General features: G+C 31.4%; 1 long non-coding RNA gene across 1 annotated transcript; it reads right to left on the bottom strand.

Annotated features, from left to right (window-relative positions):
• Window positions 1-15,210: 15,210 nt before the first annotated feature.
• On the bottom strand, window positions 15,211-15,626 carry LOC143197146 (uncharacterized). The gene is made up of 2 exons (XR_013005937.1): window positions 15,486-15,626; window positions 15,211-15,357 (listed from the first exon to the last, which is right to left on the bottom strand). It is a non-coding gene; the product is annotated as an uncharacterized LOC143197146 (long non-coding RNA).
• Between the last annotated feature and the right edge of the window lie 5,513 nt (window positions 15,627-21,139).

Raw genomic sequence — 21,139 nt, 5'->3', positions numbered from 1 at the left:
TTATAGGTTCTAAGGGGATACCGCGCTGTATCAATTTGTTGGACACCTAATATGGGGTATCGGCAATGACTCACAACACTTTATTCTGGATCCTCTGGAGAATATCTATGTTAGATTTGCTAGTAGTACCCCACAGTTCAATACCATAGGTCCAAATGGACCTAAGTATTGACTTATACAGAAAAATAATAATAAATAATTTAGATTTACGCCCTATCAGCCAATACATTTGATTTAGTTCAAGCCCACGCTGTTTGCGTTTCGTCACTATACGTCTTTTCCATGTCAAACGTCGATCGAAATGCATTCCCAGATATTTAACGTTGTCTGCATGTGGAAGTTCATGATTATTCAATTTTACTGACGGACATGTTCTTTCACAAAGGGTGAATGTCACATGGGTAGATTTTGTCTCATTTGCCACGTTTTCAACCACAATTCGACTTTGTTAAGATGAAGTTGGAGGTTTCTTGAGGCTGATATTGGATCCTCGTGTGATGATAAAACCGCTGTACCATCAGCATATGTTGCAACAGTAGTATTTCTTGAGGTCGGTATATGTATACAATAGATAACAATGGGCCAAGAACACTGCCCTGCGTAATACCCGAATACAATGGGTGTAGGTCAAAAAGGTGTAGGTGTATTCGTCACCCCGTTTGACAATAAAATGTCTGTTTGTGAGGTATGATTTCAGCTGCTGAAAGTGCGTATGGGGTAAAATCTTTTTCAATTTAACATGCCATTTATATTATTCGGTTGATTTAGTCTTGTTATCTCCAATGACTAGGATTGTAATGTCATTTGTAAATTTAGCAACAAAGTCCCAAGTGTACAGCAGATAAAAGACTGGTCCCAATACACCTCCTTCTGGCACACCTGCTAGTATTTTCCTCAAGTCAGAACGTTGTATATAAAAACATAGCGGCCCGCTCCGACTTTGCACGGGCATAAAATATATATGCCTATGTCACTCAATGAAAACATGATTAAAATCGATCCAGTATTTTTGGTTCATTCATTACTGCCCTTGGCCTGCACGCATTAAATTTGGAGTAAAACAATTCCTCTTCCCCTATACTTACTATGAAGATTTCCTGCTATCTTTGGAATATCTAAATTCATACAATTTTTATTACATTACACATTTTTAAACGCAAATTTTAAATTTGTAATATCTCCGAAAATATTTGTTTAATTTACATGCTGTAAGGAACCATATTGATCTATATTAATTGCACACTGTATTTAAGGTACTTAATTCGATAAGGATTAATGCCGTATTGCTTAAAATAGCTTCGTAAATAAGCCATTTTCTCACGTAAAAAGTAAACAATAAAAATGGTTAATGTGGGTTATCCCTAAAAGATAAACATATACCATCGCGGACTTTTTTGTAGACCTTTTTATTGTGTACAATACTGTAGTACATTAATTTGATCTAACTCGTAGGGTTAGGCAGCGTTTTTGCTAATTGCTAAATAAACCTAAAAAAATAGGTTAATTTACGACATCACGTTAGAAACCTCTAAAATTAGCAATGTTGCCTTAGTATATTATGCATGTATTATACATATAAACCTTCCTCTTGAATCACTCTATCATTAAAATTAATAGTAAGTAAATATTGAAAAAAACCGCATCAAAATCCGTTGCGTAGTTTTAAAGATTTAAGCGCACATAGGGATATAGGGACAGAAAAGGCGACTTTGTTTTATACTATGTAGTGAAGCCTCATGCCAAACCTCTATCAAAAGGTTAAGCAACATCTAGAAATGTTGCAGGACGAAATTTATTTTCGTCTGGTGATGTTTCTATAACATTGATGATTCTGTGAATCTTGTCAATCAAAAGTTCCTGCTTTTAAATGAAACAAAAAAATAAAATAAGATACGATTTTGAATGGTGATGACTGTATGATCAAAAACCGATGACTAATATCAAAAAACACGACTTAACCGTATTATAAATATTTAATAGAAAAATGAAACACGTAAAACGTTTCGTTGGCCATTTAAGAGTATGCTAACGAATGTTATTTTTGAATTTCACGCCGTTCTGCTGTAAAACCTGCAGGAATCGATTTATTTCGCCTATAATTTCTCCGGTCCCACTATGGAATTATACGGGAGTGTTCGACTATCGAGCTCGTGTCGTTAGTCTTAACAGGAACGAATTATTGGCTGATGCACGTCGATCTCATTGAATCTATTCCCCTACACCGAATGTAGTTGATCATGTTATTTAAGCGTAATCTGATATGAAACACGCAAATGTCCACGTCATCATTTCATAAGCTCGTTAATTTGTAAAACATGGTTTTGTTTTCGAGGCATATCAATTTTAATAATTAAAAAAGAAAACAGGACACATATTTGCTTGGATTAAGAACTAATTTTGGACGATGTTGAAACCTTCATCATTAGGCTTTACTGTTTAATGAAAACCTATGAGACTATTTCTATTCTATTAATTTTCAGATTATCTTGTCATATATCTGGATTGGATCTACTGTTTAACGTGGTCTCCGAACCACAATCCTCGGCATTAAGACTACCGATTGGTGAGTGTCCAACTTGGAGATCATTCCAGAAGACGTCCGGTCTTATCCAGCCTGGCTACTGGTGTGACTGGGACCATTTTACTTGTGGGATTTAGCACTCTTGCCTTGTGAACAATGATAAACATACATTTACGACCCTTCGTCAGCAGGATTTGAACCTGCGACAATCGCAACAGTAGAAGAGCCGTCCTGTCACCTTGATCAATGCACCAACCAAGCCTGATATTTTATGATACAGATTTTGAGACTTTTAGCATTCTTTGGGGTAAAACCAACCATTGAGAAAAAGCATCTTATTCGGAATCATCAATTTAGTATCAGAATCATCGATGTCATAGAGAAATCAGCAGAAGAAAATAAAGTTTGCCTTGAGGGTTTAAAGCATAAAATTAAAATGCTTCTCATATGTATAGTAAATAAATGATAAAAACATTAGAGTTAAAAATTAAAATAAAAATACAAGCAGCTGTGTCACAAAGAAGTATATTGGGACCAGTCCGTTATCTGTTGGATACTCGGGACTTGATCACATTCAATGAAAATGTTGTTCCTACATTTGTAGGTGACATTTAAATACTAGCCATTGGCCAAAATACAATGCTGGACAGAAAAATGGCGTATCAAAATGTATCATAGTAAATCAGTGAATATTAACTTCACCAATAAAAGTAGTACAACACAAGCTAGTATATATAAATCAACAAGTAGCCTCGTATGGAAATACAAGCAAATATCATGGTATAACCCTTGATGTTAAACTCAGGTGGATGCCTGTAAAAAATGTACTGGTTATTGGGTAGATAGTCAGCAGTCAGTATATAATACACTTTTACTTTACCAACAAGTCTTAAACCAGATTGTGGAATTATGGTGTTCACTGGGAAGTATTGTTGATGCTCCATGGCACATTCGTGATAACAATCTGTATGAGGACTTGAGGGTAGAAACTGCCGATCATGTTATTAAGGACTATGCCCAAAGATATGAACAGAGGCCATCAATGATGATGTTCTCCAGCTCCTAGATAATGATGGTTTAGTCAGAAGATTAAGGAGAGTAAAATAGATTGATTTAGTTCAGTGAGATTATCAGTAAAACTCAATGTAGATCGTAGAATAAGTAATTTTAAAACCATAGTAAATTAGGATAAAAACAAATAGTTTATTAGTATTAATTTGTTACATCGGTGTAATAAAAAATAAAAAATATTAGACCTCTTAAATAGTTGATACATTTTTCTAAATTTGGTACGCACAAGAAGTGTAATATGTCTCGATGAATTATTAAAATATTAAATTTTAACGATACATAATTTGACTGGATCCACGGCGATAATTTTTTGTCGTCGAATTTCAATTTCTAAATATAAATCTTAAATGAACCTGTACAGATCTTCAAACCGACATAAGACGAAAAGGAAAAAATATATAAATTCGTTTATACTTTTTTCTAAAAGACATACATTACCTTAGTCTGGAACTATTTTTGATTTTATATGCCTATAAAAAGCGAGGGGAAAAAATAAAGAAACTTCTCTACGTCACCAGTTGTTATCAGACAGAGGTTGTACTATTGAAAGTGAAAACAAATCTCTCAATAAAGGTCTTACCTACTGGTCACGTAGTTTATTATATTTTCAGGTTACTTAACTGAACTGCAAAAAACCCTTTAGATAAAATACAGATTTTCTTACTTTTTCCTTATGTTTGCTGTTTTATTTGACGTCAAATCTCGGAGAAAATACGATTGAAATTGTACAATTTTATTTTCATAAAATTACACAGACAAAGATAATGTTAAAAAGGCAAAAAACATGATTGATGTAGTCTACAGAATAACAAAACAATCTTTATTTTCTAATTTCCCTTATACATTTTATGCTCGGTAAATGTAAAAATAAAGATCAAATTTCATCTTTTTTTCTCCCCTGAAATAATATATAGTCTTAGTTTAGATGTAAAATATTTATTTAAGTGAAATTTTCTTTAATAATATTTGATTTCTGATAGAACACCTATACATTCTTAGATTGTCATTTTCTACCATTTTAATTATAAAGCTTTGGCAACCCACCACACCTTTAAATAATTTGACAACTGACTTTAAGGTTAGTTAAAATGGAATACTATGCGAGAGAACGTTGAACAGAAATGAGTAAAATCGTCCTAAGTGATGAGGATGAATATTCATATAGATGTAGATAAAATTTTATTTTTTGAAACATGTGATTGTTGAAGAATAATTACGTTCACAATGTATCATTTTTTCATCATTAAATCATGCATACTTGACAGACGTCTTTCTGCCTAACTGGATGTTATTGATGTATATGAGATCAGTAGTGGCTATTTCTGGAGGATCCCAACTGATATTCTCTATAAAGTACAATAGCCATGACCCTGACATTGGTAGGCGCTCCTTTTTGTTAGGTTAAGAACCTTGTTCTTTATAGCTTAGTTGTTCTTGTACCGTTCATATTTTGATTATAAATGGTAGGTAGTAAGGAATTAATCATCGATTTCAGAATATTGTCAAAAAAAACTATTATAACATTTTTATCCTAAATATGAGGACATTCCATCCAGGTCGGTATTCATTCAATTTTAATTTTAGTTGGAAGTTGGATTCAGTTCTATACCAAATTCATTACATTTTAGGCATACTTGACCCTGCAAAACTAAAAGTACAAATAAACATTAGACTCGATGTCCTTTATGTGAGTATATCTGATCAAAATAACAGCTCCTTGATTATATAGTTAATTCACAACATTAAAATTGAACAAGAAACATTGAAGTTTGGCTCGCTTGAAGATTTTTAAGTTTTCTATGGTAAAAATATTACTACTTAAAATTATTATATGTATATTATATTCATCAAATATACGTATAATTTTCAACAACTGGCAACGTTGCAAAATTCAAATCCATATGCATATGCATGCGGGAATTCTCCAGAACTAGACTCTTGTATGAGATCTGGTCCACAGCCGTTTGTATTGATTTGTATTGATGATATATATATATATATATATATATATATATATATATATATATATATATGTTTATAAAAGGTTCCTCATATTACATTTATTATATCATAGAAGATAAAAAATGTACTGAAAAAACATTAACTTGAATTTCAAGGAAAATTTTAGGTTAATTTGCAATATTCTTTAAAAATACGTATAATTTCTACGAATTGGCAACGCCGAGTGCCAGGCGTTTCAAGAATTAGATTCTTGTATGTACCCTATCCACCGTAATAACCAGATTAGGGATGTGATATCGTTAAAAATGACTTTATAATTTTTAAATGATATAAAATACTTATTTTGAGTCATATTTAATAATAAAGTATGTAAAATAAGTTGACAATGAGGGTATATTACTTTATTAAAGTGAACATATACGAACAAGTTTTCAGTTATAATTAAAGTTGTTAAAATTTGCGTTACGTTAAAGTTATGTTTGATAACTCAATAAAGGACAAAAGCTATGTACATAAATTACATTAAAATTTAAGCAATGTCAAGTGTTGTTGGTAAATGTAGTAAATTTTTATTGATCTTCGAGTGGCAAACCGAAATGTGGGAGTTGTTAACACTTGACTGTTGGCATTAAAGCATGAAGTGTAGTTTATGCATTAATAGTGGAGGCGGCATTCTCTGTGTGTCAGCAGTTATTTATAATGCTATTCACATGTCGTGGGGTTGTAATAAAAATGGCTTGTGCCGAAATATTCATTTTAATATAGTCGTTTTCCAAACTCGAACAATATCTTAAACTGCCGTGTGTCTGGACGTTTTAACATTTCCTCTTTTTTACTTTCCTTTTATTTCTCACCCGGACAAACGTACTTAATCTTTTTTATTGCTGTCATAATAATGAAACAATTTCATGTGGTGTTTTGTTTTGTATGACACAAAACATTTTTTTGTCCATTTATTTGATTACTTGATTGACATTTGAAATTACGTTATTTTTATAATAGAGTAAGAGTAAGAGTGTAAGTGTAAGAATGTAGATTATGATTTTAGATAACATGAAGTAAAGATTTAAATAAAATTGATTATTTTCCAAAGGATTCTGCTGTAGTGCAGGAACTTCAGAAAACTACATCAAGATTTCGGACAAGAAGGTTTATTCATTGCATTTCAGACTGACCAGATGATTTTGGACCCAAAAGCGGAAGAGAGAACTTTGTTTAGGGTGTGTTGGATTACTAGTAGGGTTGATGTTTTAGTGCAACCCATATCCGCACCCCTTAGGTCCAAGTTGGCTTTTATTGACTGATAAACCAATCTCTTTGATTTTAGGCCAAGTTGAGAGTATCTTCCGACTAAGCAGTACAGTTGCTTGACTTTGAGTCTAATCCGCTTTGCTTTTTATCTAACAATTTTTCTGTTATTTAATTATTACATTGTTACTAGTGGTTTCCGACTAACGTACAACTTGTCTTTATGATAACTTAAATCTAGGTATATAACTAGGAGGACCTATCGGCCCTATCTCAGTCTCTGGTCAAATAATGTTTATCACTACACAACACTGCACAAGATCAGATATTTTATACTTTTGAATCTGTGTCCTGTTCTGGTGGTATCCAAAAGCTGCAATACTTTAATATTCTCATAAGAATGGAGTCCTCCCTCATGCCCCCTTGCAATTCTCTTGATTTCTTGACTGACTGTGGGTATCTGAAGGTCTCGATGTAGGTAATCAGTCCTACAGTATTTGGGCGTGCTCACAATACCTCTCAGGACTTTGTTCTGAAAAATTTGTATTTTTTTATGTTACTTTTTGCAGAACATCCCCGTAATTGAATTCCGTATGCCCATATAGGTTTCAGTATTTGCTTATATAATAGCAATTTATTATGTACTGATAATTGCGATTTTCTTCCAATTATCCAGTACATTTTCCTATATTTCAATTCCAGTTTTTTCTTTTCTTCTTTATATGTTCCTTCTAGAGAATTTTTGCCTCAAGATTCATTCCGAGATACTTAGCGTTGTTGCTATATTGAATGATAGTATTATTTAATGTTATCGGTGCTTGGACGGTCAGATTGTAAGTGAACTGCACCAGCACAGATTTACTTTCATTAATTTCTATTTTCCAAGCTTGTGTCTAATTATTTATATAGTCATTTGCCTGTTGTAATTTTCGTGAGGCTTCTTCACTATTGCCTTCGACAGCTATAATCGCAGTATCATCAACAAATGTAGCCATCGTAATATTTTCAATTTGTGGTATATCACAAGTGTAGAGTAAATAAAACATTGGTCCCAGTACACTTCCTTGTGGTACACCTGCTTTAGCTTCTTTTATTGTAGAGTAAGCTTCTTGTTGTTTGACTCTAAACATTCTGGTTGTAATGTATGCACTATTTTAATAGTTCGGTGTGTAGTTTTAGTAACATTTTCTGTAGTTTATCAATGAAGCCTTCATGCCAAACCTTAACGAAAGCTTGTGCAACATCTAAGAACATAGCTGAGCATACTTTTTAATTTTCTTAGACTTTTTCAATAACATATTTTATTCTGTGAACCGAGTCAATTGTTGAATGCTTGTTAATAAATCCAAACTGGTGTGTTGGTATTAGGTATTTTTCTCTCTATTATTTTATCTAATCGTCAGGTTATATAATTAGGTTTTTGTCATTTCGCCGTAACGCAAAATTAACAAGGACAGATTTGGAGCTATTAAGCTGTATTTTCCAGTCTCAGGCTCATTTGTAGATATTGTTGACTGCCATATGTACTTTCTCTACAGAGTTAGGCAGAGTTATAATTTTTGCCATGATAACTGTGTCGTCGGCAAATGTTTCAAGTACTGCCCCTTTTGTTGTTGGGATATCAGAAGTATAGAGTAGATACATCATAATATAAATATTTTTATACTATTTTTTAATTTCTCCCTGTAGCAAATAAAACTGTTGGAACAAAATTTTGCTAAAACTTTGTAAATCAGGAAAATCGCATACTAATCTATGTTGAATGATATCTGACAGTTTAGTTACGTTAATATATTTGATTTACTTTCAATTCACACTACTATCACGCCACCAAAATAAATCATCAATTATAGCTTGTTTTTCGGTGGAATAAAGGAAAATAAATCAGTAGTATAAAGTTTCCTATCAATAAGCCACTAAATAACAAGTTAGCTGTTGGTTTTCTTCAAGGCGGACAGCTTTGCGTGTTGGCTATACTTCAAGGTGGCGTACTTCGCGAGATCTTTAATACCTTGATACAATTCGTTCGCCTTTTATTCGGGCATTAGTTCGGTTGTCTTTCTGGTCTATTTAAAAACGCAGCCTCCTTTGATGGCGCTCTCGATTTCTCGATTAAGACTTATCTCGAAACATCTCGACTAGAACTAAGTAATTAATCTTCATTATAAAAGATTTAACGTGAAGATAAACGACACCTTTAGATCAGATTCATTTTTACATGACATTTCCAATACAAAAGGTGTCTTTTGAACGTTTAATTTACTACAGTAGTTTATTATTATTTTTCTGTATTTGTCTGTGTGTTGTCAAATCCTAAGGACATTAAACGTTGAACATATGAATGATTTGGTTGTTATTTTGGCATCATATTCATGTTCACATCTCATTTTAATTCGGTATAATGTTTTGTATTTTCTACAGTCACTTTTACTAATTTAAACATTAGAAAAAATTAGAAAATATTGAAAATTTTGGATTCTTGTAGACATCATATGATCCCGACATTACTCCATGTGATTATTACTTATTTGTCTCTATTATTGCGGTTTCTCCGTTGCTAAAACTTATTGAATTGGATTTAATTATTTAATTATAATTGAACCTTAAGCGCTGAACATATCAATGATTTGGTAATTATTTTGTTATCAGATTCATTTTCGCATGGTATTTTAATTAGGTGTAATGATTTGTATCTTCTACAGTCACTTTTACTTATTTAAACATTAGAAAAAATTAGAAAATATCGAAAATTTTGGATTCTTGCAGACATCATATGATCCAGACATTAATTCATGTGATTTTTATTTATATGTCTCTATTATCGCGGTTTCTCTGTTGCTAAACTTATTGAATTGGATTTAATTAATTAATTATAATTGGACCTTAAACGCTGAACATATCAATGATGTAGTTATTATTTTGTTATCAGATTCATTTTCATATCTCATTTTAATTCGGTATAATGTTTTGTATTTTCTACAGTCACTTTTACTTATATAAACATTAGAAAAAATTAGAAAATATCGAAAATTTTGGATTCTTGCAGACATTATATGATCCCGACATTACTCCATGTGATTATTACTTATTTGCCTCCGTTATTGCGGTTTCTCTGTTGCTAAAACTTATTGAATTGGATTTAATTAATTAATTATAATTGGACCTTAGGCGCTGAACATATCAATGATTTGGTTATTATTTTGTTATCAGATTCATTTTCGCATGGCATTTTAATTAGGAATAATGAAATCTAGGAAATATTAAAAGGCTTGGAGGGAAGGCTCCCTGTATACACCATATGGTCCAGACATTTCCCCATGTGATCATAATTTATATGTGGTTTTGTATAATAATTACTTAATGCGTTAAAAGAGAATACGTGAGTAAAAAGTAGAACATAAATCTACTTGAAAACTGAATGGTACTTTAAACAACTTATAATAAGAACGTGTAATTTGAGGAATAAAAGACGCCAATAGATCTGTTTACTCTTCTGAAGCCTAACTAAAAATACAATGTAAGCGGTGACTATTATTAGAGACAGAATCATAAACGTTTCAAGCCTAAACATATCAAGAGGCCGCTTTTCTGCAAACGCAAATTGTTTATCCGCTCTCAAGACGTATTAGTTGCAATTGTTTCCCGGTATAAGTACGGTAAAGTGATTATATCGATTCAAATTGGATTACAAAGAGACAAAGAAGGAAAAAGCGAAAGAAAACAAACAGACTAAGATTACAGCCCTCGTTTACCCAAGCACCGGTTAAAAAAATAGTTGTCGGATTTAAAACACCTGGATTTTAATCTCGTCCTGTGGAACTGTTTTCAAAATATACCGACAGTGATTTCTGTGTAATCCTCAATGTTGTTTTAAGTAAATTTGGTCCCGTTTGGTCTTTTCTCCGTGGATACCTTGACAAATTCAAGAGCATCTCTGTTATTTTAGCATCAAAACACTAATACAAACAACAAGGAATTAAATTAAATTATTCAACTTTAACGTTCTTACTATTTAAAATGTATTTTGTTGGCTATCATTGAAAATAACATTAAAACATGTCCTTGAAATCCATAACGTTGTACAATTAATTATAACCTAATAAATTATATTATACGTAATAAAGTATCCAATATTAATATACAATATTAATCGAGAATAATTAAATGAATTTTAAAAATCCATAATATTTGTTTTAGTTGGACTTTGAAAATTCTCCGATATGGTTTTTTTTTTATAAAGTTGTAATTAGTTTAACAACAATTAGGCTATTGTAATCAAATTAACTTTGCAATTCGAATATAAATATATTTAATTTAATTAATTCTCCACAGTAGTTACTCTGTTTTTCATTTTACATAAACGTTATAGCAGTAATAACTTTGAAAAAAATGTTAACTTTTTACGTAATTACAATACTTTTCTTAAAATATATATATAGGGTGGATTAGCCATTCGTATTATATTAGGTCTGCAAAAATAAATTAATTATTTTTCCTACACACAAGTGCACAGAGTAACAGCGGCTATTGAAAGAGCGTTTGAGGAAAACAAATACTGCCCTGCAATATTCCTGAATGTTACAAGCTTTTGATCGGGTTTAATCTTTAAGATGAGCAAATTGTTACCGTGTAACTATTGTCAATTGCTGGAATCATATTTATTCGGAAGAAAATTTAGAGTATCGCACGAAATAGCGTTCTCGACATTTAAAAATATTTCGGCTGGAGTTCCACAGGGTAGCGTCTTAAGACCTCTTCTGTATCTGCTCTACACTGCTGACATTACAACAACAAAAGAAAAATTTCTTGGAACCTTTGCTGACGACACAATTATTATGGCAAAAGATACATATCTGCCTAGGGCAATAGAAAATGTGCAAGTGGCAGTCAATAAAATCTACAAATGGACGAAAGATTGGAAAATTCAACTTAATAGCTCCAAATCTGTCCACGTTAATTTTGCATTGACGCGAAATAATAAAAACTTAATTATATCACTCAATGGATGCCCGATTCCTCAAGCAGAATCAGCTAAATACCTTGGAATCCATCTTGACGGTAGATTAAATTGACAAAAGTTAGACAAAAAGCAAAACACATTAGAACCAAAATAAAACAACTATACTGGTTAGTCAGAAGATACTCTCAATTTGATCTAAAACCAAAGAGGTTGATCTATAATACAATTATAAAGCCAATTTGGACCTATGGGGTGCAAATATAGGGTTGCACTAAAAACTTAAATCAACTAGTCATACAACGCTGTCAAAACAAGGTTCTTCGATTGATTATCAATGCTTATCGCTATGTAACTAATTGAAGAACTGCACGATGACCTGGAAATCAAATGGATTTGCGAAAATTACTAAATAATACTAACGTGGAAGCAATACAACTGCTGGACAGCGCGCAGGATGTCAGGAGATTGAAGCGAACAAAACCATACGAACTTATATAAAGTGTATACATTTAGTGTAAACTATAGCTATAAATTGTTAATAATTAATAAATAATTCTAATTTTATAATTGAGGAATACATATTGATGTATTTTCTCGCACTCGTCTTGCTGGTGAATTAATCCAAGTACATAGGAAAAGTAGTAATAAATTAATTGTAAATTAAGGTTGTACTAAGCGTATCTAATAAAGATGTTATAAAAAAAATTATTTAATACTTTTTATAGTTTACACTATAAATCTGACATTTCTTTAACAGTTTTGTGAATAATTAACTGGGTTTTCTGGACTTGGAATATGGACATCAGCAAAGAGAAAACACACTATATTTTTGAGCTTATTTTTCGATAAAAAACTGAAGACTTGTATGCATCCACCTTATTGTCTGGACCTAACACCAAGTGATTAGTACTTGTTTCTGTTCATTTCGAATTATCTTGTGTAAAAGAGAGTTTTATTTGTTTAAATTTTCTCGACATTTTTTTGCCCCAAAAAACACAGACAAAGACATGTAGCATTCAAGGAAATCATAAATCGTTCGGAATATCCATGGTATTTAGAATTCCATCTGGTAGCTGGGTATTTTAGACCTTTTAATTTTGGGTCGTTGATATTATTTAGAAAAGGACAGATCAAATATATGAAATGCATAAAAAACTCCCTATTTTTTTTTAAATGTAAACATAATTTAATACAATTATTTCAGAGAAAATAGTTAGTCTAGAAAGTGTCCATAGAAGGCTTAGAGATATGCGGCTCTTTGAGATATATAGAACATACCTTCATACACTGTTGGGTAATATAGGATTTCAATGGTGTAAAGATAACCCACGAAGAGGTCTAATGGAACTTACAGACCCTGATATTAAAAAAGTACAATTTTTAAAAGCATATAATAAAATCAAGGAAGACTTATTATTTCTATTCGTGTATGTAGATGAGATATGGATATTTCAGAATGATGCCAAACCAATGGCAAGATGACAATACAAATAGTGTTAAGACAACAAAAGTTGATGGAAAAAGGTAAACGTTGAAATAACAATTGATGAGGTTCTATTAGTCATAATATTTATTAATACATCATCGCAGATATATTTTTCTTCATGTTGGAAACAGGAATGGTTAATAACACCTTCGGTTTCGATGAACTTGATCAGATACATGGAACATACATGAAACTGTAGGAAAGCTTATTGTAGAGTGTGAAAGATTTATGTGCACATATATGTGTGTAATTGTTGAGGAAATAAGCTCTCTAATGAAAGTAAAATATATTACTTCAATGTAAATCTAATAAAACACAACCCAAACCTACAAACTATCATACCTATATAACTGTGTACTTAATTGTAGTTACATTATCTAAGGACTTAATCCATTAGATAATGTATGCATTATATGTACTATAATGTTTAAATAAATTATATTTGATAACAGTATTTTTATTTAATTATTTTATTATAACATAACTCAGAGTTGATGCGGCAATGTTGCGATATTTTGACGTTATGAACTCAGATGACGTGAGTTCACTATTTTATTGAACGGAATATAGTTGTTGTGCCATTTACTTTGATGTTTTGATTATTTTATTAAATGTAATTTTTATTTTACGCCTAGAAATAACAATAAATTTCTTGATGAAAAATTCGTTTAAAAAATTATATTAACAGATAAAAATAAATGACTATATACTATAATTTTTAGGAAGAATTATACGGGGTGTATTGAATATACAGTTAATATTAATAGATCTTGACGTAAAAACAAAGGGGCATTCAAAGATTTCAATTTAAAAATATCAAAATTTGGCCGTACTAAATAACTAGACTAATATGAAGTAAAGAATGAAAATGGCAGAAAACAAAGCCTCATTCATATTCATGAGAAGCTTTAGCATCCTGCTGTGGTTTCTCTTCATAAAGAGCGAAAGTTATTTATATTATTTTTTGAGGTTAACTTTCGAATAAATAACCACCACAATATTTTGCTATTTATTCAGCATCTGTCAAAATAAATCACATTTTTACTGTAACTATAAATAAAGCGAACAATAAAATATAGTTTTCTCCTACACGAAAAAACACATTATATACAAGTTTTTTTTTCTATTAAAAATGTCACGCTGAAAACTTGCGTGCCTTTGCGCTTTTCTCTCAGATCATTTATTATATCATATTTTTTTTTATGTTGTGTTCCTTGGATTTTGATGAATACGTTTTGTTTTGCCCCACAGGAAAATATCAAATTTTATTGAAAATCGGTGTTAACGTATCTTTTATTAACCTGAAAGGAAATCAATCAATAGTCAATAAGTTTCGATTGGCTAAAATATTTCTATTTTGTCATATATAAATTTATTACTTATTTTTTTCTCTCATATTTTTTTTCTGTCTTTCAGAATTGGGATAATTTGTTGAATTAGTAATTGAATTGTAATTCTTTATTGTAAAAAACGTAGATTTTGTTATTATCTGTTAAGTTATCATTAATATCAACTAGTTATTTTAATTGTTTTTTTTATTGTACGTTAAAAAATTGACAGGTAACATCTATCTATCTATATATATATATATATATATATATATATATATATATATATTCATACTTAGAAATCATACCAGAAGACATCCGGCCTTATCCAGCCTGGTTACTGGCGTGACTGGGATCATTTTCCTTGTCGGATTTTGCACTCTTGCTTGGGACAATCACAAACATAAATTTACGATAATGCCCCAACAGGATTCAAACCCGAGACTATCGCAACGGTAGGTGGACCGTCCTGTCGCCTTTACCACTGCGCCAACCAAGCCGGCCTTGAGTGTTTTTAATCAATTTTATCAGTATTAGTACGTCTAATATATACATTTTAAGTTCTTAACAAAACCTGATGACTGTTATTGACCATTCTTCTTTTAAATTAAACAAGAAAATAAAAATTTAAAAATAAAAAATGGTAAAATAACGTTTATTAATAGAACTTAATGGGAGTCAGTACAGTTTGAAGATTTTGTTAAACATTTATTGACATTTCAGCTACTCCAAATGATGACGTCCGTTTTCTGAGACAAAAAAAAAGACGGTTTTGGTTTATCTGAAACGAGAACATCAAATAGTCTTCTAATGAGTGACGTTGTGGCTATGGAATGAATTAGAATCATTCGAAAATAGTGAAAATTTGATTCTTTTGATTTATTTTGTTTTAAAAGTTCAAATACTCACCCTTAATCTGTTGTAGTTGGTCCATAGATCCTATTGATATTCCTTTAAAGCTGCTGCCTTCAATGTTGTAGTCTCAAGGATTTTGGCACTGACTGAAAGTCTTGACCAATAACTTCAGTGATTATTGCTCTACATCTCTGCTACTAGAAAGCAGACACAATTGGTAAACAGTCTGAATGTCAAATATACATTTTTTGTTAAACAAAACTAATAACTATTAAATATACATTAAAGATGCCCAAATTAATTTATAATCTTTACTTGTATCTTATTTTTCTTTTAAAGAATAAATTAAAAATTTAATTTATCTGGATCAATTTATACATATTTTTAAGTTTGACAGTCTTATGAGGAAAAAGCACGAGTTATATCGCGTCAGTAATTCGATTTTTATGATGATAATTATTCCTGGTAGTTCGTTTATTCGAAATGGATGCAGGAGAAGCACAATGTAAAAGTTTAAAGCGAAATGTTAGTCGGTAAAATATTGAGCAGTTCAATTTTCATCGCAGATCATTAATGTAAATTTACGGAAACTGATATGTGCCCATTCCTTGGCTTCCGGAAATTTAAACTTTCGAAATAACGTTGTTAGTTTCAAAAAGTTTGCGCAGCTAGCGGTAAAGGGCTTTTTACTATTTTACCTTCTGTAATTGAATATTACACACTATGTTCACATGTTTGGCTTGTTTTTAATCAAATTATTAAAACCATTATACTAACATGCATTTTATTAACATAAGATCAAATACATGGTTGTTATGGCTTGGGCATTGCTGCGTGTTTGTTGGTGCAATTCTGAAGAGAAAATGCGGAATATTATCATTAATTTAAGTAAAAAATACTGTCAGTAATACGTCAGGCATCACCCTAGACGAAAAACTGAACAGATCAGATTTAAAATCATTGAATTGTACTTGTTAGTCGGAAGATACACTGAACTTGATCTAAAATCATAGAAATTCGTTCATCAATCAATTATAAAGCCTATTTGGAGTTGTAGTAAAACATTAAATTAACTAGTCGAAGTGTAGAATAGAGGGAAAACCTCAAATTTCAAAGGAAAGTACAATATTTTTACCTATTTTCTATCTAAAATAATCGGATATTGATGTATAATGTTATGGGTGAACTGATGTGACGAAAAATTGGAAGTAGTAAGTTTTTTGTTTATTTTTATATAGTTACTAGCGGCCCGCCCCGGCTTCGCACGGGTGCAATGCTGATACTAAATTAAATACACTACAGAAAAAATATGAACGTTGTATATAAAAACATAGCGGCCCGCTCCGACTTTGCACGGGCATAAAATATATATGCCTATGTCACTCAATGAAAACATGATTAAAATCGATCCAGTATTTTTGGTTCATTCATTACTGCCCTTGGCCTGCACGCATTAAATTTGGAGTAAAACAATTCCTCTTCCCCTATACTTACTATGAAGATTTCCTGCTATCTTTGGAATATCTCCGAAAATATTTGTTTAATTTACATGCTGTAAGGAACCATATTGATCTATATTAATTGCACACTGTATTTAAGGTACTTAATTCGATAAGGATTAATGCCGTATTGCTTAAAATAGCTTCGTAAATAAGCCATTTTCTCACGTAAAAAGTAAACAATAAAAATGGTTAATGTGGGTTATCCCTAAAAGATAAACATATACCATCGCGGACTTTTTTGTAGACCTTTTTATGGTGTACAATACTGTAGTACATTAATTTGATCTAACTCGTAGGGTTAGGCAGCGTTTTTGCTAATTGCTAAATAAGCCTAAAAAAATAGGTTAATTTACGACATCACGTTAGAAACCTCTAAAATTAGCAATGTTGCCTTAGTATATTATGCATGTATTATACATATAAACCTTCCTCTTGAATCACTCTATCTATTGAAAAAAACCGCATCAAAATCCGTTGCGTAGTTTTAAAGATTTAAGCGCACATAGGGATATAGGGACAGAAAAAGCGACTTTGTTTTATACTATGTAGTGATTACGATTATTATGAAGTTTGATTTTTGTTACATTTTAGTGAGTTCCTTATTTATTTTTTGAAGTCGGTTCATTTTTTTTGTTAAAAATATTTTTTGTAGAATAGGCTTCCCCATATTTGTTTCCTCGATCTAGCTGTAATGTAAGATTTCAATAGCTCAGTGTATTGTTTCTGTAACATTTTCTGTAGCTTCTGATCAAGGTGGTCAGATTACCGAAGACTTGTGCCATCTAAGAATATCGATGAACATACCTTTGTACCTTCATAGGCTTTTTCAATTACATCTGTTATTCTACGCACCTGGTCGGTTGTCGAATGTTTGTTAGCAAACCCAAACTGCTGTGTAGATATTAGGTTTTCTTCTCCCTTTAATTTTAGGTTTTATACTTTTCAACATGAGTTTTTCAAATACCTTAAATATTACTGGTAATAGTAAAATAAACAGGCTTTTATTTCATTTGGTGATCTTTCAGGTTTTGGGATCATGATAATTTTAGGCACCTTCCAAACATCTGAGATATTTTTAGTCAAAATGCTGCATTGTTTATGTTGGTAAGTTTTAAAATTGCCTTTCTTGGTAACAACTGTCCTGATATTATGTCAGAACCTGGTGATTTCTTTGGATTAATGTCAACATTGATAATTTTGGTTATTTCTTTCGGCGTGACTAGTTGAATTGTTAAACTTTCACATTCTAAGTTTTCTACAATAAAAGAGGCTAAAGCAGGTGTACCACAAGGAAGTGTACTGATACCAATGCTTTATCTACTCTACGCTTGTGATATACCACAAATGGAGAATATCACGGTGGCTACATTTGCTGATGATACTGCGATTATAGCTGTCGAAGACAATAGTGAAGAAGCCTCACGAAAATTACAACAGGCAAGTGACAATATAAATAATTGGACACAAGCTTGGAAAATAAGAATTAATGAAAGTAAATCTGTACATGTGCAGTTCACCTATAAACAAACCGTACAAGCACCAATAACATTAAATAATACTATCATTCCATATAGCAACAGCGCTAAATACCTCAGAATGAATCTTGATGCAAAACTTCGCTGGAAAGAATATATAAAGAAGAATAGAAAACAACTGGAATTGAAATATAGGAAAATGTACTGGCTAATTGGAAGAAAATCACAATTATCAGTACATAATAAATTGCTTTGATATACGCAAATACTGAAACCTATATGGACTTACGAAGTTCAATTATGGGGATGTTCTGCAAAGAGTAACATAAATAAAATACAAACTTTTCAGAACAATGTCCTGAGAGGTATTGTGGGCGTACCCAAATACTATAGAGCTGATTACCTACATTGAGACCTTCAGATATCCACAATCAGTCAAGAAATCAAGAGAATTGCAAGGGGGCATGAGGAAAGACTCCATTCTTATGAGAATATTAAAGTATTGCAGCTTTTGGATACCATCAGAACAGGATACAGACTCAAAAGAATCAAACCATCTGATCTTATGTAGTGTTGTGTAGTAAGTTCGGCAAATTGTACTCAATATCATTTTCGTTTGGTTTGAAGGTTTTTTTCTAGATGGTAAGCAAATGTTTCGAATTTGTCTTGATTGCTTTGTGCCCAATTTCCATGCAGGTCTTTTACAGCTGGATTGTGTAGACATGATCGTTTGAGATATTTCTCTACTAAAACTTTGGGTTATATTGTTTAAAATATTTTTACTTTAATTTGTAGATTATATGTTACTCTTGAATTTAGTTTAAGTAGTTTAACTTATTTTTTTTTGGGAAATATATTTATACCGCAATCACCTAGCTTGAGTGTATTGATGCAAGTATAACAGAACATTAGTAATAAATTACTTTTATAAAATAACATTGGATAAAAAAATGAATACGTTAACTTTAAACTTCTGTAATATAAATGTGCTGATTACTCGATAGTAACGTACACATCGGAATTAAAAAACTTCGACAACAGTACGTCACAGGGGGCTTCGAAGAAATGGCTGTTTCCACAATGTCGTTTTCGTTTCCATTGCGCAACTAAAAGGGATTATTTCCCGATCGAATTCTGACGTGAGACGAAATGTTGATTCCTCACAACAGCTTCTTGATGTGCATATCATATAAGGACCTTTTGTTCGACTTCTTTTCCATCAAAACCTAATGGATCTGATAACTTATCGATTCTCGACTAGGACAGATCATTCCTTTTCGTTATATACGTCGAACAACATTTCGCAAGAGTCTAGTCAAAGAAACGCACGGCATGCGCATTAAAATTTTGATTTTGCCACGTTGCCAGTTCGTGAAAATTGTATGTATATTTCAAGAATATGTTTTGTTGGATTCACAGATTAACATAAATTTTAAAACTTCACACAAACTAAATTTAAATGTTTCTGGTTCAATTTTCACACAAACACAAAGCATATCGAGTTCAATTTCGTCTAAAATTTAATTGATATACTATAGAATTGTTTAAAAGGAATGTTTTAAATTTGAATTTTTGTCCATTGACTTTTTCCCATCTTTCAAGTTATTTTTTTTTAGTTTATTGACAGCATGGTTACCATAAGCTTCATATAATCTTTGATGACCTTTTATTCGCATTTTTCTAAAAATTGAAGTAAAAACGTAAAAGTTCCCGTAAATACGATTTGCTCGAGACACATTCAGACCTTTTCAACCCTTGTAAATGGCAACGTAGCATAATGACACGAAAAAGGCCGATATTAACCGATTACCGGACTGAAAGTAGCCACTACTGAATATTTTTACTAAAAAGGAAACATCCGACGGAACATTTTGTTGACAATCGATAAAAACAACTGAAAATTCGCGTTAATAAATTACCTTCAGCGCGGAATACTATTTGCAATTAATCAAACGTGACAGTTTTAACGTTTCAAGGCATAACACAGAAGAAAAAGTTTTGTTTTTACTACCTGTTGAACGGAGAGAATACCAAAAACAATAAATTATATCAAAACAGCTAGGAAAGTGGGTGTCGCCCTATTTAGCTATGATAGCACGGGTCCCAAAGGGTTTGTTGATTTATTAGCATTAAATTTTAATGCTTAACTTTAACCATTATCTTCAACGTAAAACATATGCTAAACACTTTAAAAATATCACTTTTAAGCCGGCTTATTCGGTCTCTTATTAAACTTTTTACAGCCCTTACCTTTGACAGTTGACTATTTTAAAAACGTTCGAACGATACAAAAATAGATTACACACGCCGTCATATCAAACATTTCGGAACATCTTTTTTTAAATTCGGTATCTATTATCGTGTTTATTTTTTCGAATAACAAAATTCTAATAGAGTTTGTTTAAAGATTTTTCATGAAATTACGTCTGGAATTGATTAGAAATTGAAAGTGGAAGTGGTACAGAACTACTTGATTTAGAAAAAGCAAAGATGTCGCGATTTACTCACTGTTTCAATTGTTTGACACCAATAGTACATAAGACTTGTAGAATCTGAGATTGGAGTTTAATTTTGAGATAAAATGAAGTCAGTAGTTTATTTTTATTTTGTCTATTGTTTTAGATGTTTTCTTAGTTTCTTAGTTTTCAAAGGTTCAACAATCTATTCATTTTTTATATATGTATTCATTTTTTCATCCAATATTATTTTATAAAAGTAATTTATTACTAAT

Source organism: Rhynchophorus ferrugineus, unplaced genomic scaffold (assembly GCF_030347505.1).
Source record: "Rhynchophorus ferrugineus isolate W39M unplaced genomic scaffold, kcgeb_rfMv2 rfM5, whole genome shotgun sequence".
NCBI lineage: Eukaryota > Metazoa > Arthropoda > Insecta > Coleoptera > Curculionidae > Rhynchophorus > Rhynchophorus ferrugineus.
This window is presented reverse-complemented; position numbering and strand designations above follow the sequence as displayed.